The sequence below is a fragment of the Sprattus sprattus genome (assembly GCF_963457725.1).
Source record: "Sprattus sprattus genome assembly, chromosome: 3".
NCBI classification, from domain to species: Eukaryota; Metazoa; Chordata; class Actinopteri; order Clupeiformes; family Clupeidae; genus Sprattus; species Sprattus sprattus.
The window spans coordinates 21,374,271-21,381,770 of NC_137922.1; the positions used below are offsets into that span (position 1 = coordinate 21,374,271).

Genomic DNA, 7,500 nt, shown 5'->3' on the forward strand with positions numbered 1-7,500 from the left:
ACACACACACACACACACACACACACACACACACACACACTTGCTCTCTGGGACACCCTACACCTGAGGTCAGACATAACTGAACCATCTTCAAATAGAGCAGAAGTGATGGAGGGATAATGCACTCGTTTATCACTGAGGAATGACAGAACGTCACCACACGTCACGTCATGGCACCGTCGCTGGCTGAAGGAGAGACAGACCTCAACATGCCAGGGACATAGAGATAAAGGCGGGTGAGAACACGAGAACAATCCCTGGATGTTTGCAAGGTTGAGCGTACACACGCAAACACACACACACACACACACACACACACACACACACACACACACACACACACACACACACACACACACACAGACACAGTCACACACACACACACACACACACACAGACAGACAGACACACACACACACACACACACACACACACACACACACATTACCGCACACCAAAGTAATCCAGTCACTGAAAAATAAAACCAGCCTTATTTTAGAGCAAGGCATTCACAGAGTCATGTTCCCGCCAGGGAGGTATGTGTGTGTGAGAGAGGGGGGCTGTAGATATAAGATTGCATGGACAGGAAGTCTTTCTAAGTTGTTAGAGCTGATTTCCCAGGTATATTCATAAAACACTCTTCAATCTATCAGCATAGCAGGTTAAGTCACACTACAAACCTTTTTCTGCACATCACAAAATACATTCACATAAATATATAGCAAAACGTGAAAATGCTGGTTTAAAACTTGAATCTGTTAGGGCTTTTTTTTGTCTGATGTCAAAAACTATTTCCCTTTCTGTTTGCTGAACTGAAAAAAAAAAGCCTTCATCAAGTTGCTGGTTTCCCCCTCACAGCCTCATATCCACTCCATGATGTTAAAAAAGACAGACTAGTTTTAAATGTCTCTGCAGCCAGACTGGGCCGCGTGTGCTGTGGTGGTTTTAGGTTCGCGGCACGGCTCAGCAGGCCTGGGCCGAAGGCCTCTGCGGTATGCGAGTCAGTAGCGCAGCGTTACTGGTGAGGGCTTTACTGTGCCGCCGCCTGTGAGGGCCGGGACCAGTCTGTGGAATGTGGGCCTCCGTGGCTCGGAGGCTATATGGAGCAAAGGCTGCCACTGCCACTGCCACTGGCCAGCCTATAATAAGGCACTGCAGGTCTTCCTCAAGCTACGGTGGTTTACACGGGACATTAGGGCAAAGGGGAGGCGCTTTGGATAAAAGCGCCTGCTAAACGACTAAATGTCAAAAAGGAAAACGGGGGAAAAAGGGTTTTTCTCTTTCAAATGCACTAGTTACATGGCTTGAGCTATTCAACAGAAACCACCGCTTCACAGCACACTGCCAAAGTAAATGTACATCAACACTTTCACAATTTGTGACGGTGTGGGCCTGCAAACCGCCAAGGGAGATGAGTTTCTTGTAGCTTAATTAGTAGACAAAGGTGCTCAGAGCATCAAGGTCATTTGCTGATTAAATATGCCTGACAGGTACAGCTCTTGGCTTTGGATACAAGCTTAATGAATAAATGTGAGAGGCACATTCGCCACAGTTCACAGGGACTCAACATACCACCTCTCCTCCACTTCAGATTCTCAGAGTAAATCACAGTTATTATCACACTCTCCCAATTATCCACACACATACATACACACACACACACACACACACACACACACACACACACACACACACACACACACACACACACACACAACACCGCCAGCCCACCTCCACACGCACTCCACCTCTATTATGTAACCATGACGATCACAATGGCCAACCGCCATGTTGAAAGGCACCCCGACAAAGACCCTCTACCTGCCTGAATGCAGAGTCCTGCCATGTCCTACGCCCACAGAGCCCGGCACACACATACACACACACACACACACTTGCACACACAGTGTCCCTGAGAGGCAATCTCAGAATAACATGCTCTACTGCGTCCTGTAGCACACACAGAAGTGCAATGGAGCAGGGTGGGTGAAGACCTAATTTAACTTCCTCTCCAAATAGAACCCGCTGTTAAAATTAACCCATTCATCCCAATGCGCTCCTCAGTTTGGATAGCCGCTCCACAGGCGACTGCCCAGGCCACTGGGCCCACTGTGCTCCAAACAAGCACATTTCAATAAATGGTGGAAGGTTGGATGATGATGGACTGAGAGAGAATGTACGTTTCTACCCATCAACATTTTTACAAAAGAGTTCAAAACCAACCCATACACACACACATACACATACAGATCTGCTTACCTCCAACGGTTCCCTGTCAGTGCCGATATGGAGGCGTCACCAGGACGTTAAGAATCCCACCAGGAGATGGCCTGTGTTAGTTCCCCAACCTGCAGGGCCTTTTACCCCAGTCTCTGAGCTCCAGTCTCAGGGTGTCCAACCGCGTGCACTCCCGACCGCGTGTGTGTGTGTGTATGTGGACGTGTGTGTGGGAGGAGACCAGCTCCAGACAACTCTTTACACCTTAATGTCCCAAGCCGACCAGGACAGCTGACTTTATTTTAAACCCCCCTCCCCTTGTAAACCCACTGATGAGACAGGAGGAGGGGACAGAGAGAGGGTGGGGTTGGGGGGTGGTCGTGGGCAAAGGTCTTTTTTTAGAGGGTTCCCAACATGCCCGCAACCTGAGGTCAGCGAGGCGCAGGGACAGACGTTCTGACCGGGAGCTTGGTAACAGGAACCCCCTCATTGAGACAAAATAGATCCATGAATCAGTTTGGGTTCAGAATCAGCTTTGACCTCATTCACATTCACACATTCACACACACCTCACTGGAGAGTCAGACTCCGAGTTCAGACATATATACAATAGCTAAATAACATGCCATGGAGTGTGGGGTATTTGAATGTGTGTGTGTGTGTGTGTGTGTGTGTGTGTGTGTGTGTGTGTGTGTGTGTGTGTGTGTGTGTGTGTGTGTGTGTGTGTGTGTGTGTGTGTGTGTGTAACAGACGAGACCTAAAATAGGTGTTTGTGACACATAGGTGCTTATGAGACAGAAAGCCATTTAGGTCTTCTTACCCTAAAGGTGCTAAACAGTCCAGGAGTCCCTATCATTTGACATCATCAAGTGTTACTAAGTGACATACTGGGAAAGGTTTGTGTTTTGTATATGTGTGTATTTGAGTATCTGAGTGTGTGTTTGTGTGTGTGTGTGTGTGTGTTTGTGTGTGTAGGTTCATGTATGTCACGTGTGTGTGCGTGTGGGTATGTATATGTTGAAACTGTTCCAGAAACTTCTACAGAGTTCCAGTCGTCTCGAGCAACAGTGATGGATGGACACCAAATATAAGGTCTTGTCCCCCCCTCACGCACACACACACACACCGAATCACACACACACTACCACCTTGGATGAATCAATGTTTATTTCATCAGCATTCAACTCAACCAATTTCAAAGAAATTAAAATAGTCCTCTATAAATGGCCAACTGTAAGAAGTCCTTAAATCACCGTAACTGAATGGCACTGAAAGTCGTAAAGGTTAGAAAGCACGTCATCACATTACCCTGGTTATGTTTGGCCACTGTAACCCAAACTGATTATATACGACTGAGGGGATTCTCCGAATGCTCACATCCAGGTTATAAACGCTGAATGCCTGTTTACCTGTGATCGTCCGTCACTATTTCAACAGTAAGGATATCAGCTCATATATCAAAACGACAGGCGACAGATTTTCTCACATGAGTTATAGTGAGGCGAACATCACAGGGCATACACACAAGTGTGTTTTATGTCTATGGACGAAAGCTCGAGTTTTCAGTGCAGGGGCTCCTGTAGATGCCTATATTTGGGGAGAATGTCATGTTCTCTTTTTTTTTCTCTGGTTTTTACAAGGTTTTCTTTTTGGTTGAAGGTATTGAGTTTGGATTGAAAGGATTACTGTGTTCGGTGTCTCAGATGTGTACAAACAAGGAGGGTACATTTCTAAAATATGATTCCCACAAAACACACAGAGCAGATAGAAGAGTCTCAGTGGATTTCCACTTGAGAAATGGCTTGTCAGTTGCTTCTCTTTCCCTCTCTCTCCGTCTCTCTCTCTCTCTGTCTCTCCCTCTCTCTCTCTTTCTCTCCCTCTCTCTCTGTCTCTCCCTTGCTCTGTGTCTGTATCTCTCGCTTAGTCAGGCACACTGTGCAGCTCTCTTTCAGTCTATTTCCCTCTATCTCTCTCTCTCTCTCTCTCTCTCTCTCTCTCTCTCTCTTTCTCACCTCCTTTCTCTTGAGTGTGGGTCTCGGTTGCATCATGCGATCAAATTAGCCTTACGCAACAACCAGAACTTGCGACGTAGGGCATGACTTACAGCCTTAGCCTGCCCCACGCGACCCTGGGGGAAAGCCACCGTCTCCCTCACCGAACTCATCCTGCTGTGTCCAGTCAGGGCAGGACAGTACCGGTCATATTTCTTATGCTTTAACACGCCTTAAAGGTACAGTCCGTGATTGTAATCCAATACACTATTTGTCAAGTTCAGCAAATCGCTCCTCATGGTCCTCTAGCTGTCTGTTCTGTGTGTGTGCTTGTTTGAACACAGTCCTGGTTTTGTAAACAGGAAACAAAGTGCTTCAGACTGGTACAGGTACAGTTGTAACACAGGGACGGTGGTCTCTTACTTAAATTAATTTCTCAACAGTTGAATGAAAGCAGTTCACTGTGATGGCTACGTACAAAATTTCAAATTTCAGCTTGTGTCTCAAACTTTGTCAAAAGGTACTTTGTGTGGGGCCAATTGTTTTGTGGGGCAAACGTGTCACTTTGAGATATTGATTTCTTTTAAATAGGATAAAAACTAACCTTGGTTCTGAATATCCAATGACAAAGACAGCGAGATGCAGTCACTTCTGTCAGGCTGTCTTTACTGATCTTTGGTGACAGGTTGGTATTCTCTGGTATTAAATGAGTAACTCTCCCAACCCCCCTACTCCTCCCCCCATTCACTTTCAAGGCCGTATGTCTTTGACAAACACATTTGACTCTGAAAGCTACAGGCAGAGTCCAGTGTTTCACTAGACAACAACCCAGCTTAAAAAGCTCTAAATACCTCTACTGTCACCTGAGCACAAACCCCCAGCTTAAAAAGGGCAACGGTAACAAAGATAATATACCTCTACTGCACGGGTCTCAAACTCAAAATACCCAGGGGCTGATAGGCGTCGAGTCTGGTCATTGGGGGGCCAGATTTTTTTGATCTGTTGGCTTGCCTATCACAATACTGTAGATACCACTTTTGAATTGGCAAATATACCATGCGTGAGCAGTGGTACAATGGTTAGCGTTGTTGAATAACAAGTAGCTGACGTGAGTTTCAATTCAAACTAACAAAACAAAGCAGAAAACTGAATGAGGTTTCAGCACAAATCTGAATCATTTTATTTGATAAAATAAATGTATTATACCTCAGAGAGACTTCAAGGACAGACCAGCATGCTCCATTGTGTCACACAGTTGCTCAAATGCATCCTTGGCTGTGTTACGGCCTTGCATTGTTTTTACAAAAAGTTATTCCTCTGTCACTTCAAACTGGTTGTTAAAAAAATCGTGAGCTAAGCATTATCCTTTATGTCAGTACTCTCGTCCAGAGCCACAGAATACGCACTGAAAGGGTAGGAGCGGTCGGGCCGGATAAAATCACTCGACAAGAGTTTGAGACCCCTGCTCTACTGTCACCTGAACATCAACCCCAACTCTGATCAAGAATGGAAGGCAACCTCAGAACAGAGACTACTGAAATAAACCAACGAGTTCAGAAGAATTAGATGAACAAATGCATTCACTACTTTAAAAAGTCACAGCATTTTTTACGCTCCTGCTGCTTGCAGGTCCTTGCAAGACATTCACTGAGCTCCAACACAGCTTCACACAGTACACAGTACACAGTACACAGTACACAGTACACAGTACACAGTACACAGTACACAGTACACAGTACACACTCGTGTGTCCTCTACACACACCCCTAATGTCACGGCGCTCAGCCCTGCACAGGAGAGCTCTGATTGGACCTGATCCGATGGTTTGAGGAGCCTACATTACTGTAAGGACGATCTGTCACACACACACACACACACACACACACACACACACACACACACACACATTACTCTCACACATGATCTGTGTGTGGAGGCTGAAGCTCCAGGAAGACAATAGGCTGTTGTTGTGAATCTCTCTCTATGTTTCCAGGGAACCTGCGATCCTTTCTAACCCAGGGGCACGATGGCTTCCTCTCTGGGCATAAATAAATGATCTCCCGCAGCCTGGGTCTCCAACCTTCGCAGGTATCCACAGGTGAGTGTCATCCATTATGCACACGCATTGGGAACCAAGCCAAGACACACACCACCACCACAGCAGCAGCAGCAGAGGGAACCTGGAGACCAGGTGCACACACACACACACACACACACACACACACACACACACACACACACACACACACACACACCACAGCAGCAGCAGAGGGAGCCTAGAGACCAGGCATACACAGGGCAGGTTAAAGAAATATGCAGCGACTCTGGACAAGGAACAGAATAGTGAAGAAAAGGCAAAGATAGAGAGATTGAGACATACAGCACACGTTCAGAGGTAGACAGATGGATAGATAGATAAACAGGCAGATACACTTACATTTAGCAGACGCTTTTATCCAAAGTGACTTACAAGGATACACATTTTACATTTTTTCACTGATGGCACACTGCACATAAGGAGCAATTAGGGGTTCAGTGTCTTGCTCAAGGACGCTTTGACAGGGAATCGAACTAGCAACCTTCTGATTACTAAATTACTTCTCTACCTCTGTAACACTTTCGCCCCCAGACAGACAGACGGACAGTCAACAGACGGACAGACGGATAGATGGATAGATGGAAAGATGGAAAGATGGAAAGATGGAAAGATGGAAAGATAGAGAGATAGATAGATAGATAGATAGATAGAGATAGAAAGAAAGATAGATAGATACATAGATATATAGATACATAGATACATACATATATGTATTGTGGTGTGCAGCCTGTTGGGTGAGTTGTTAGTTGAAGAGCTCAATAAACTTGCAACTTTGTGAATTCAGATAAGCTCTGAAGCAGGTGTACCATTACATATGCGCTAACAGAAATAATAACCAAACCCAGGCAGCTGTGTTCATTGTATTACGTTTTTTAATGAGATCATTTTGAGCACTTTCAGCATTGGTTATTTGTACATGTCACACGCGTACAAATGCTATGGCAACGGCACTCCTAACATGCTAATGAGATGCTGACTGCCAGAACACTTACTGACTGCAGCTGCATCCTTTTCTGTGTATTTGTTTGTTTGTTTGTTGGTTTGTGTGTGTGTGTGTGTGTGTGTGTGTGTGTGTGTGTGTGTGTGTGTGTGTGTGTGTGTGTGAGAGTGCTCTGGCTAGCACAGATAATGTCCCTGAAATTAAAACATGGATTTTACTCTCTCTCTCTCTCTCTCTCTCTATCTCTCTCTCTC

The 7,500-nt window shown here is 45.7% G+C and overlaps 1 protein-coding gene across 2 annotated transcripts in view; it reads right to left on the reverse strand.

The window, feature by feature from the left end:
- Positions 1 to 7,500, reverse strand: part of xirp2a (xin actin binding repeat containing 2a) — a 51,005-nt gene that overhangs the window by 19,418 nt on the left and 24,087 nt on the right. The window contains exon 1 of one of the 2 annotated variants that reach the window (XM_080835175.1): positions 2,260 to 2,490. The exons of the other annotated variant lie outside the window; for it this stretch is intronic. The gene's annotated coding sequence lies outside the window, so the exon portion shown is untranslated. Of the gene's footprint in view, positions 1 to 2,259; positions 2,491 to 7,500 lie in introns of those variants that run through there. 2 annotated transcript variants of the gene reach the window in all.